A 13727-nucleotide genomic window follows, 5' to 3' on the forward strand; every position below is an offset into this window, starting at 1 on the left:
AAGGTGATAAACAGTCAAAAAAGAGACACAAGAAAAATTAATCTTTTTTCAAACAATTAAACTTGGCCTGTACTGGGATCGAACCTGTGACCTTGGCGTTATTAGCACCACACTCTAACCATCTGAGCTAACAGGCCGGTCTGCACAAATCCCTGGAAGTCCAGCATATGAAGAAGTGCTAATGATAGTTAACCCGGGAGATTTGAAAGCTTAATTTCGGAGGTTTACCATGAAGTTATAAATATATAATATCAACATGAAGAAACTAATATGACTTTAGAAAAATTACAATACAAAAGAGATTTTCATACTTAGTGTTAGAACTTAGAGCCATTAATGTTTTTTCCATGTGTTTTAGCAATAAATAACAATTCATCACCTATATGCAATTGATTCATCTAATCATTGTGTCAGCTTCCCCCCCCGAAGGAAATATAGACATACAAATGATACTGAAGAAAATACATCTATTTTCAACATTAAAGGAGCATCAAGTATTGGCTTAGAGACTGATTGAAAGTATGTTCTTGGCATTGTTAACTTTATGCTCTAAAGACTAAACTAATAGGCTCAATAAATATATAGCATACTATTGAAGAAATAGCAGATGATGAAGTGCTACCGATTGTTAACCCGGGATAGTTGGAAAGCTTATATTCAGCTGTTTACATTCATACTATATTTATATTTCATCAACAAGACAAAACAAAAATGACCTCAATAAATTGCAATAAATAAGAGATTTAGTTACTTGGCGTTAGAACTTAGAACCATTAATATATATTTCAGGAGCTTTCAGGATAATAAATAATTCTACAACTATAGCAAATGTATTCATCCAATCCTTCAAGCAGCGTTTGATCCAAGGTGATAAACAGTCAAAAATGAGACACAAGAAACATTTATCTTTTTACAAACAATTAAACTTGGCCTGTAGAGGGATCGAACCTGTGACCTTGGCGTTATTAGCACCACGCTCTAAACATCTGAGCTAACAGGCCATTTTGCACAAATTAGTGGAAGTCCAGCATATGAAGAAGTGCTAATGATAGTTAACCCGGGAGATTTGGAAAGCTTAATTTCAGAGGTTTACCATGAAGTTATAAATATACAATATCAACATGAAGAAACTAATATGACTTTAAAAAAATTACAATACATAAGACATTTTCATACTTAGTGTTAGAACTTAGAACCATTAATGTTTTTCCATGTGTTTTAGCAATAAATAACAATTCATCACCTATATGCAATTGAATCATCTAATCATTGTGTCAGCTTCCCCTCGAAGGAAATATAGACATACAAATGATACTGAAGAAAATACATCTATTTTCAACATTAAAGGAGCATCAAGTATTGGCTTAGAGACTGATTGAAAGTATGTTCTTGGCATTGTTAACTTTATGCTCTAAAGACTAAACTAATAGGCTCACTAAATATATAGCATACTATTGAAGAAATAGCAGATGATGAAGTGCTACCGATTGTTAACCCGGGATAGTTGGAAAGCTTATATTCAGCTGTTTACATTCATACTATCTTTATATTTCATCAACAAGACAAAACAAAAATGACCTCAATAAATTGCAATAAATAAGAGATTTAGTTACTTGGCGTTAGAACTTAGAACCATTAATAGATATTCCAGGAGCTTTCAGAATAATAATTAATTCTACAACTATATCAAATGCATTCATCCAATCCTTCAAGCAGCGTTTGATCCAAGGTGATAAACAGTCAAAAATGAGACACAAGAAAAATTAATCTTTTTTCAAACAATTAAACTTGGCCTGTACAGGGATCGAACCTGTGACCTTGGCGTTATTAGCACCACACTCTAACCATCTGAGCTAACAGGCCATTTTGCACAAATTCCTGGAAGTCCAGCATATGAAGAAGTGCTAATGATAGTTAACCCGGGAGATTTGGAAAGCTTAATTTCGGAGGTGTACCATGAAGTTATAAATATAAATTATCAACATGAAGAAACTAATATGACTTTAGAAAAATTACAATACAAAAGAGATTTTCATACTTAGTGTTAGAACTTAGAACCATTAATGTTTTTTCCATGTGTTTTAGCAATAAATAACAATTCATCACCTATATGCAATTGATTCATCTAATCATTCTATCAGCTTCCCCTCAAAGGAAATATAGACATACACATTATACAGAAGAAAATACATCTATTTTCAACATTAAAGGAGCATCACTTATTGGCTTGGAGACTGATTGAAAGTATGTCCTTGGCATTTTTAACTTTATGCTCTAAAGACTAAACTAATAGGCTCACTAAATATATAGCATACTATTGAAAAAATAGCAGATGATGAAGTGCTACTGATTGTTAACCCGGGATAGTTGGAAAGCTTATATTCAGCTGTTTACATTCATACTATCTTTATATTTCATCAACAAGACAAAACAAAAATGACCTCAATAAATTGCAATAAATAAGAGATTTAGTTACTTGGCGTTAGAACTTAGAACCAATTATAGATATTCCAGGAGCTTTCAGAATGATAATTAATTCTACAACTATATCAAATGTATTCATCCAATCCTTCAAGTAGCTTTTGATCCAAGGTGATAAACAGTCAAAAATGAGACACAAGAAAAATGTATCTTTTTACAAACAATTAAACTTGGCCTGTACAGGGATCGGACCTGTGACCTTGGCGTTATTAGCAAAACGCTCTAACCATCTGAGCTAACAGGCCATTTTGCACAAACTCCTGGAAGTCCAGCATATGAAGAAGTGCTAATGATAGTTAACCCGGGAGATTTGGAAAGCTTAATTTCAGAGGTGTACCATGAAGTTATAAATATAAAGTATCAACATGAAGAAACTAATATGACTTTAGAAAAATTACAATACAAAAGAGATTTTCATACTTAGTGTTAGAACTTAGAACCATTAATGTTTTTTCCATGTGTTTTAGCAATAAATAACAATTCATCACCTATATGCAATTGATTCATCTAAACATTCTATCAGCTTCCCCTCAAAGGAAATATAGACATACACATTATACAGAAGAAAATACATCTATTTTCAACATTAAAGGAGCATCAAGTATTGGCTTGGAGACTGATTGAAAGTATGTCCTTGGCATTTTTAACTTTATGCTCTACAGACTAAACTAATAGGCTCAATAAATACATAGCATACTATTGAAGAAATAGCAGATGATGAAGTGCTACCGATTGTTAACCCGGGATAGTTGGAAAGCCTATATTCAGCTGTTTACATTCATACTATCTTTATATTTCATCAACAAGACAAAACAAAAATGACCTCAATAAATTGCAATAAATAAGAGATTTAGTTACTTGGCGTTAGAACTTAGAACCATTAATAGATATTTCAGGAGCTTTCAGAATAAGAATTAATTCTACAACTATATCAAATGTATTCATCCAATCCTTCAAGCAGCATTTGATCCAAGGTGATAAACAGTCAAAAATGAGACACAAGAAACATTTATCTTTTTACAAACAATTAAACTTGGCCTGTACAGGGATCGAACCTGTGACCTTGGCGTTATTAGCACCATGCTCTAACCATCTGAGCTAACAGGCCATTTTGCACAAATTACTGGAAGTCCAGCATATGAAGAAGTGCTAATGATAGTTAACCCGGGAGATTTGGAAAGCTTAACTTCAGAGGTTTACCATGAAGTTATAAATATATAATATCAACATGAAGAAACTTATATGACTTCAAAAAAATTACAATACAAAAGAGATTTTCATACTTAGTGTTAGAACTTAGAACCATTAATGTTTTTTCCATGTGTTTTAGCAATAAATAACAATTCATCACCTATATGCAATTGATTCATTTAATCATTCTATCAGCTTCCCCTCAAAGGAAATATAGAGATACACATGATACAGAAGAAAATACATCTATTTTCAACATTAAAGGAGCATCAAGTATTGGCTTGGAGACGGATTGAAAGTATGTCCTTGGCATTTTTAACTTGATGCTCTGAAGACAAAACTAATAGGCTCACTAAATATATAGCATACTATTGAAGAAATAGCAGATGATGAAGTGCTACTGATTGTTAACCCGGGATAGTTGGAAAGCTTATATTCAGCTGTTTACATTCATACTATTTTTATATTTCATCAACAAGACAAAACAAAAATGACCTCAATAAATTGCAATAAATAAGAGATTTAGTTACTTGGTGTTAGAACTTAGAACCATTAATAGATATTCCAGGAGCTTTCAGAATAATAATTAATTCTACAACTATATCAAATGTATTCATCCAATCCTTCAAGCATCGTTTGATCCAAGGTGATAAACAGTCAAAAATGAGACACAAGAAAAATTAATCTTTTTTCAAACAATTAAACTTGGCCTGTACAGGGATCGAACCTGTGACCTTGGCGTTATTAGCCCCACGCTCTAACTATCTGAGCTAACAGGCCGGACTGCACAAATTCCTGGAAGTCCAGCATATGAAGAAGTGCTAATGATAGTTAACCCGGGAGATTTGGAAAGCTTAATTTCAGAGGTTTACCATGAAGTTATAAATATATAATATCAACATGAAGAAACTAATATGACTTTAGAAAAATTACAATACAAAAGAGATTTTCATACTTAGTGTTAGAACTTAGAGCCATTAATGTTTTTTCCATGTGTTTTAGCAATAAATAACAATTCATCACCTATATGCAATTGATTCATCTAATCATTGTGTCAGCTTCCCCTCGAAGGAAATATAGACATACAAATGATACTGAAGAAAATACATCTATTTTCAACATTAAAGGAGCATCAAGTATTGGCTTAGAGACTGATTGAAAGTATGTTCTTGGCATTGTTAACTTTATGCTCTAAAGACTAAACTAATAGGCTCAATAAATATATAGCATACTATTGAAGAAATAGCAGATGATGAAGTGCTACCGATTGTTAACCCGGGATAGTTGGAAAGCTTATATTCAGCTGTTTACATTCATACTATCTTTATATTTCATCAACAAGACAAAACAAAAATGACCTCAATAAATTGCAATAAATAAGAGATTTAGTTACTTGGCGTTAGAACTTAGAACCATTAATAGATATTCCAGGAGCTTTCAGAATAATAATTAATTTTACAACTATATCAAATGCATTCATCCAATCCTTCAAGCAGCGTTTGATCCAAGGTGATAAACAGTCAAAAATGAGACACAAGAAAAATTAATCTTTTTTCAAACAATTAAACTTGGCCTGTACAGGGATCGAACCTGTGACCTTGGCGTTATTAGCACCACGCTCTAACCATCTGAGCTAACAGGCCATTTTGCACAAATTCCCGGAAGTCCAGCATATGAAGAAGTGCTAATGATAGTTAACCCAGGAGATTTGGAAAGCTTAATTTCGGAGGTGTACCATGAAGTTATAAATATAAATTATCAACATTAAGAAACTAATATGACTTTAGAAAAATTACAATACAAAAGAGATTTTCATACTTAGTGTTAGAACTTAGAACCATTAATGTTTTTTCCATGTGTTTTAGCAATAAATAACAATTCATCACCTATATGCAATTGATTCATCTAATCATTCTATCAGCTTCCCCTCAAAGGAAATATAGACATACACATTATACAGAAGAAAATACATCTATTTTCAACATTAAAGGAGCATCACTTATTGGCTTGGAGACTGATTGAAAGTATGTCCTTGGCATTTTTAACTTTATGCTCTAAAGACTAAACTAATAGGCTCACTAAATATATAGCATACTATTGAAGAAATAGCACATGATGAAGTGCTACTGATTGTTAACCCGGGATAGTTGGAAAGCCTATATTCAGCTGTTTACATTCATACTATCTTTATATTTCATCAACAAGACAAAACAAAAATGACCTCAATAAATTGCAATAAATAAGAGATTTAGTTACTTGGCGTTAGAACTTAGAACCAATTATAGATATTCCAGGAGCTTTCAGAATGATAATTAATTCTACAACTATATCAAATGTATTCATCCAATCCTTCAAGTAGCTTTTGATCCAAGGTGATAAACAGTCAAAAATGAGACACAAGAAAAATTTATCTTTTTACAAACAATTAAACTTGGCCTGTACAGGGATCGAACCTGTGACCTTGGCGTTATTAGCACCACGCTCTAACCATCTGAGCTAACAGGCCATTTTGCACAAATTACTGGAAGTCCAGCATATGAAGAAGTGCTAATGATAGTTAACCCGGGAGATTTGGAAAGCTTAATTTCGGAGGTTTACCATGAAGTTATAAATATATAATATCAACATGAAGAAACTAATATGAGTTTAGAAAAATTACAATACAAAAGAGATTTTCATACTTAGTGTTAGAACTTAGAGCCATTAATGTTTTTCCATGTGTTTTAGCAATAAATAACAATTCATCACCTATATGCAATTGATTCATCTAAACATTCTATCAGCTTCCCCTCAAAGGAAATATAGACATACACATCATACAGAAGAAAATACATCTATTTTCAACATTAAAGGAGCATCAAGTATTGGCTTGGAGACTGATTGAAAGTATGTCCTTGGCATTTTTAACTTTATGCTCTACAGACTAAACTAATAGGCTCAATAAATACATAGCATACTATTGAAGAAATAGCAGATGATGAAGTGCTACCGATTGTTAACCCGGGATTGTTGGAAAGCTTATATTCAGCTGTTTACATTCATACTATCTTTATATTTCATCAACAAGACAAAACAAAAATGACCTCAATAAATTGCAATAAATAAGAGATTTAGTTACTTGGCGTTAGAACTTAGAACCATTAATAGATATTTCAGGAGCTTTCAGAATAATAATTAATTCTACAACTATATCAAATGTATTCATCCAATCCTTCAAGCAGCATTTGATCCAAGGTGATAAACAGTCAAAAACGAGACACAAGAAACATTTATCTTTTTACAAACAATTAAACTTGGCCTGTACAGGGATCGAACCTGTGACCTTGGCATTATTAGCACCACGCTCTAACCATCTGAGCTAACAGGCCATTTGGCACAAATTACTAGAAGTCCAGCATATGAAGAAGTGCTAATGATAGTTAACCCGGGAGATTTGGAAAGCTTAACTTCAGAGGTTTACCATGAAGTTATAAATATATAATATCAACATGAAGAAACTTATATGACTTTAAAAAAATTACAATACAAAAGAGATTTTCATACTTAGTGTTAGAACTTAGAACCATTAATGTTTTTTCAATGGGTTTTAGCAATAAATAACAATTCATCACCTATATGCAATTGATTCATCTAATCATTGTGTCAGCTTCCCCTCGAAGGAAATATAGACATACAAATGATACTGAAGAAAATACATCTATTTTCAACATTAAAGGAGCATCAAGTATTGGCTTGGAGACGGATTGAAAGTATGTCCTTGGCATTTTTAACTTTATGCTCTGAAGACTAAACTAATAGGCTCACTAAATATATAGCATACTATTGAAGAAATAGCAGATGATGAAGTGCTACTGATTGTTAACCAGGGATAGTTGGAAAGCTTATATTCAGCTGTTTACATTCATACTATTTTTATATTTCATCAACAAGACAAAACAAAAATGACCTCAATAAATTGCAATAAATAAGAGATTTAGTTACTTGGTGTTAGAACTTAGAACCATTAATAGATATTCCAGGAGCTTTCAGAATAATAATTAATTCTACAACTATATCAAATGTATTCATCCAATCCTTCAAGCATCGTTTGATCCAAGGTGATAAACAGTCAAAAATGAGACACAAGAAAAATTAATCTTTTTTCAAACAATTAAACTTGGCCTGTACAGGGATCGAACCTGTGACCTTGGCGTTATTAGCACCACGCTCTAACCATCTGAGCTAACAGGCCGGTCTGCACAAATTCCTGGAAGTCCAGCATATGAATAAGTGCTGATGATAGTTAACCTGGGAGATTTGGAAAGCTTAATTTCGGAGGTTTACCATGAAGTTATAAATATATAATATCAACATGAAGAAACTAATATGACTTTAGAAAAATTACAATACAAAAGAGATTTTCATACTTAGTGTTAGAACTTAGAGCCATTAATGTTTTTTCCATGTGTTTTAGCAATAAATAACAATTCATCACCTATATGCAATTGATTCATCTAATCATTGTGTCAGCTTCCCCTCGAAGGAAATATAGACATACAAATGATACTGAAGAAAATACATCTATTTTCAACATTAAAGGAGCATCAAGTATTGGCTTAGAGACTGATTGAAAGTATGTTCTTGGCATTGTTAACTTTATGCTCTAAAGACTAAACTAATAGGCTCAATAAATATATAGCATACTATTGAAGAAATAGCAGATGATGAAGTGCTACCGATTGTTAACCCGGGATAGTTGGAAAGCTTATATTCAGCTGTTTACATTCATACTATCTTTATATTTCATCAACAAGACAAAACAAAAATGACCTCAATAAATTGCAATAAATAAGAGATTTAGTTACTTGGCGTTAGAACTTAGAACCATTAATAGATATTCCAGGAGCTTTCAGAATAATAATTAATTCTACAACTATATCAAATGCATTCATCCAATCCTTCAAGCAGCGTTTGATCCAAGGTGATAAACAGTCAAAAATGAGACACAAGAAAAATTAATCTTTTTTCAAACAATTAAACTTGGCCTGTACAGGGATCGAACCTGTGACCTTGGCGTTATTAGCACCACGCTCTAACCATCTGAGCTAACAGGCCATTTTGCACAAATTCCCGGAAGTCCAGCATATGAAGAAGTGCTAATGATAGTTAACCCAGGAGATTTGGAAAGCTTAATTTCGGAGGTGTACCATGAAGTTATAAATATAAATTATCAACATGAAGAAACTAATATGACTTTAGAAAAATTACAATACAAAAGAGATTTTCATACTTAGTGTTAGAACTTAGAACCATTAATGTTTTTTCCATGTGTTTTAGCAATAAATAACAATTCATCACCTATATGCAATTGATTCATCTAATCATTCTATCAGCTTCCCTTCAAAGGAAATATAGACATACACATTATACAGAAGAAAATACATCTATTTTCAACATTAAAGGAGCATCACTTATTGGCTTGGAGACTGATTGAAAGTATGTCCTTGGCATTTTTAACTTTATGCTCTAAAGACTAAACTAATAGGCTCACTAAATATATAGCATACTATTGAAGAAATAGCACATGATGAAGTGCTACTGATTGTTAACCCGGGATAGTTGGAAAGCTTATATTCAGCTGTTTACATTCATACTATCTTTATATTTCATCAACAAGACAAAACAAAAATGACCTCAATAAATTGCAATAAATAAGAGATTTAGTTACTTGGCGTTAGAACTTAGAACCAATTATAGATATTCCAGGAGCTTTCAGAATGATAATTAATTCTACAACTATATCAAATGTATTCATCCAATCCTTCAAGTAGCTTTTGATCCAAGGTGATAAACAGTCAAAAATGAGACACAAGAAAAATTTATCTTTTTACAAACAATTAAACTTGGCCTGTACAGGGATCGAACCTGTGACCTTGGCGTTATTAGCACCACGCTCTAACCATCTGAGCTAACAGGCCATTTTGCACAAATTACTGGAAGTCCAGCATATGAAGAAGTGCTAATGATAGTTAACCCGGGAGATTTGGAAAGCTTAATTTCGGAGGTTTACCATGAAGTTATAAATATATAATATCAACATGAAGAAACTAATATGAGTTTAGAAAAATTACAATACAAAAGAGATTTTCATACTTAGTGTTAGAACTTAGAGCCATTAATGTTTTTTCCATGTGTTTTAGCAATAAATAACAATTCATCACCTATATGCAATTGATTCATCTAAACATTCTATCAGCTTCCCCTCAAAGGAAATATAGACATACACATCATACAGAAGAAAATACATCTATTTTCAACATTAAAGGAGCATCAAGTATTGGCTTGGAGACTGATTGAAAGTATGTCCTTGGCATTTTTAACTTTATGCTCTACAGACTAAACTAATAGGCTCAATAAATACATAGCATACTATTGAAGAAATAGCAGATGATGAAGTGCTACCGATTGTTAACCCGGGATTGTTGGAAAGCTTATATTCAGCTGTTTACATTCATACTATCTTTATATTTCATCAACAAGACAAAACAAAAATGACCTCAATAAATTGCAATAAATAAGAGATTTAGTTACTTGGCGTTAGAACTTAGAACCATTAATAGATATTTCAGGAGCTTTCAGAATAATAATTAATTCTACAACTATATCAAATGTATTCATCCAATCCTTCAAGCAGCATTTGATCCAAGGTGATAAACAGTCAAAAATGAGACACAAGAAAAATTAATCTTTTTTCAAACAATTAAACTTAGCCTGTACAGGGATCGAACCTGTGACCTTGGCGTTATTAGCACCACGCTCTAACCATCTGAGCTAACAGGCCGGTCTGCACAAATTCCTGGAAGTCCAGCATATGAAGAAGTGCTAATGATAGTTAACCTGGGAGATTTGGAAAGCTTAATTTCGGAGGTTTACCATGAAGTTATAAATATATAATATCAACATGAAGAAACTAATATGACTTTAGAAAAATTACAATACAAAAGAGATTTTCATACTTAGTGTTAGAACTTAGAGCCATTAATGTTTTTTCCATGTGTTTTAGCAATAAATAACAATTCATCACCTATATGCAATTGATTCATCTAATCATTGTGTCAGCTTCCCCTCGAAGGAAATATAGACATACAAATGATACTGAAGAAAATACATCTATTTTCAACATTAAAGGAGCATCAAGTATTGACTTAGAGACTGATTGAAAGTATGTTCTTGGCATTGTTAACTTTATGCTCTAAAGACTAAACTAATAGGCTCAATAAATATATAGCATACTATTGAAGAAATAGCAGATGATGAAGTGCTACCGATTGTTAACCCGGGATAGTTGGAAAGCTTATATTCAGCTGTTTACATTCATACTATCTTTATATTTCATCAACAAGACAAAACAAAAATGACCTCAATAAATTGCAATAAATAAGACATTTAGTTACTTGGTGTTAGAACTTAGAACCATTAATAGATATTCCAGGAGCTTTCAGAATATTAATTAATTCTACAACTATATCAAATGCATTCATCCAATCCTTCAAGCAGCGTTTGATCCAAGGTGATAAACAGTCAAAAATGAGACACAAGAAAAATTAATCTTTTTTCAAACAATTAAACTTGGCCTGTACAGGGATCGAACCTGTGACCTTGGCGTTATTAGCACCACGCTCTAACCATCTGAGCTAACAGGCCGGTCTGCACAAATTCCTGGAAGTCCAGCATATGAATAAGTGCTGATGATAGTTAACCTGGGATATTTGGAAAGCTTAATTTCGGAGGTTTACCATGAAGTTATAAATATATAATATCAACATGAAGAAACTAATATGAGTTTAGAAAAATTACAATACAAAAGAGATTTTCATACTTAGTGTTAGAACTTAGAGCCATTAATGTTTTTTCCATGTGTTTTAGCAATAAATACAATTCATCACCTATATGCAATTGATTCATCTAATCATTGTGTCAGCTTCCCCTCGAAGGAAATATAGACATACAAATGATACTGAAGAAAATACATCTATTTTCAACATTAAAGGAGCATCAAGTATTGGCTTAGAGACTGATTGAAAGTATGTTCTTGGCATTGTTAACTTTATGCTCTAAAGACTAAACTAATAGGCTCACTAAATATATAGCATACTATTGAAGAAATAGCAGATGATGAAGTGCTACCGATTGTTAACCCGGGATAGTTGGAAAGCTTATATTCAGCTGTTTACATTCATACTATCTTTATATTTCATCAACAAGACAAAACAAAAATGACCTCAATAAATTGCAATAAATAAGAGATTTAGTTACTTGGCGTTAGAACTTAGAACCATTAATAGATATTCCAGGAGCTTTCAGAATAATAATTAATTCTACAGCTATATCAAATGCATTCATCCAATCCTTCAAGCAGCATTTGATCCAAGGTGATAAACAGTCAAAAATGAGACACAAGAAAAATTTATCTTTTTTCAAACAATTAAACTTTGCCTGTACAGGGATCGAACCTGTGACCTTGGCGTTATTAGCACCACGATCTAACCATCTGAGCTAACAGGCCATTTTGCACAAATTCCTGGAAGTCCAGCATATGAAGAAGTGCTAATGATAGTTAACCTGGGAGATTTGGAAAGCTTAATTTCGGAGGTGTACCATGAAGTTATAAATATAAATTATCAACATGAAGAAACTAATATGACTTTAGAAAAATTACAATACAAAAGAGATTTTCATACTTAGTGTTAGAACTTAGAACCATTAATGTTTTTTCCATGTGTTTTAGCAATAAATAACAATTCATCACCTATATGCAATTGATTCATCTAATCATTCTATCAGCTTCCCCTCAAAGGAAATATAGACATACACATTATACAGAAGAAAATACATCTATTTTCAACATTAAAGGAGCATCACTTATTGGCTTGGAGACTGATTGAAAGTATGTCCTTGGCATTTTTAACTTTATGCTCTAAAGACTAAACTAATAGGCTCACTAAATATATAGCATACTATTGAAGAAATAGCAGATGATGAAGTGCTACTGATTGTTAACCCGGGATAGTTGGAAAGCTTATATTCAGCTGTTTACATTCATACTATCTTTATATTTCATCAACAAGACAAAACAAAAATGACCTCAATAAATTGCAATAAATAAGAGATTTAGTTACTTGGCGTTAGAACTTAAAACCATTAATAGATATTTCAGTAGCTTTCAGAATAATAATGAATTCTACAACTATATCAAATGTATTCATCCAATCCTTCAAGCAGCATTTGATCCAAGGTGATAAACAGTCAAAAATGAGACACAAGAAACATTTATCTTTTACAAACAATTAAACTTGGCCTGTACAGGGATCGAACCTGTGACCTTGGCGTTATTAGCACCACGCTCTAACCATCTGAGCTAACAGGCCATTTTGCACAAATTATTGGAAGTCCAGCATATGAAGAAGTGCTAATGATAGTTAACCCGGGAGATTTGGAAAGCTTAACTTCAGAGGTTTACCATGAAGTTATAAATATATAATATCAACATGAAGAAACTTATATGACTTTAAAAAAATTACAATACAAAAGAGATTTTCATACTTAGTGTTAGAACTTAGAACCATTAATGTTTTTTCCATGTGTTTTAGCAATAAATAACAATTCATCACCTATATGCAATTGATTCATCTAATCATTGTGTCAGCTTCCCCTCGAAGGAAATATAGACATACAAATGATACTGAAGAAAATACATCTATTTTCAACATTAAAGGAGCATCAAGTATTGGCTTAGAGACTGATTGAAAGTATGTTCTTGGCATTGTTAACTTTATGCTCTAAAGACTAAACTAATAGGCTCAATAAATATATAGCATACTATTGAAGAAATAGCAGATGATGAAGTGCTACTGATTGTTAACCCGGGATAGTTGGAAAGCTTATATTCAGCTGTTTACATTCATACTATTTTTATATTTCATCAACAAGACAAAACAAAAATGACCTCAATAAATTGCAATAAATAAGAGATTTAGTTACTTGGTGTTAGAACTTAGAACCATTAATAGATATTC

At 32.2% G+C, this 13727-nt stretch overlaps 8 non-coding genes across 8 annotated transcripts; all 8 read right to left on the reverse strand.

Annotated features, from left to right (window-relative positions):
• Positions 1–3515: 3515 nt before the first annotated feature.
• On the reverse strand, positions 3516–3589 carry TRNAI-AAU (transfer RNA isoleucine (anticodon AAU)). Its single transcript has one exon. It is a non-coding gene; the product is annotated as a tRNA-Ile (tRNA).
• Positions 3590–5241: 1652 nt separating this feature from the next.
• On the reverse strand, positions 5242–5315 carry TRNAI-AAU (transfer RNA isoleucine (anticodon AAU)). The gene has a single exon. It is a non-coding gene; the product is annotated as a tRNA-Ile (tRNA).
• A 789-nt stretch (positions 5316–6104) lies between these two features.
• On the reverse strand, positions 6105–6178 carry TRNAI-AAU (transfer RNA isoleucine (anticodon AAU)). Its single transcript has one exon. It is a non-coding gene; the product is annotated as a tRNA-Ile (tRNA).
• Positions 6179–7829: 1651 nt separating this feature from the next.
• On the reverse strand, positions 7830–7903 carry TRNAI-AAU (transfer RNA isoleucine (anticodon AAU)). Its single transcript has one exon. It is a non-coding gene; the product is annotated as a tRNA-Ile (tRNA).
• Positions 7904–8692: 789 nt separating this feature from the next.
• Positions 8693–8766, reverse strand: TRNAI-AAU (transfer RNA isoleucine (anticodon AAU)). The gene has a single exon. It is a non-coding gene; the product is annotated as a tRNA-Ile (tRNA).
• A 789-nt stretch (positions 8767–9555) lies between these two features.
• On the reverse strand, positions 9556–9629 carry TRNAI-AAU (transfer RNA isoleucine (anticodon AAU)). The gene has a single exon. It is a non-coding gene; the product is annotated as a tRNA-Ile (tRNA).
• A 1652-nt stretch (positions 9630–11281) lies between these two features.
• TRNAI-AAU (transfer RNA isoleucine (anticodon AAU)) lies at positions 11282–11355 on the reverse strand. The gene has a single exon. It is a non-coding gene; the product is annotated as a tRNA-Ile (tRNA).
• Positions 11356–13005: 1650 nt separating this feature from the next.
• Positions 13006–13079, reverse strand: TRNAI-AAU (transfer RNA isoleucine (anticodon AAU)). Its single transcript has one exon. It is a non-coding gene; the product is annotated as a tRNA-Ile (tRNA).
• Positions 13080–13727: the final 648 nt, after the last annotated feature.

Source organism: Lissotriton vulgaris, chromosome 4_1 (assembly GCF_964263255.1).
Source record: "Lissotriton vulgaris chromosome 4_1, aLisVul1.2, whole genome shotgun sequence".
Classification (NCBI taxonomy): Eukaryota; Metazoa; Chordata; class Amphibia; order Caudata; family Salamandridae; genus Lissotriton; species Lissotriton vulgaris.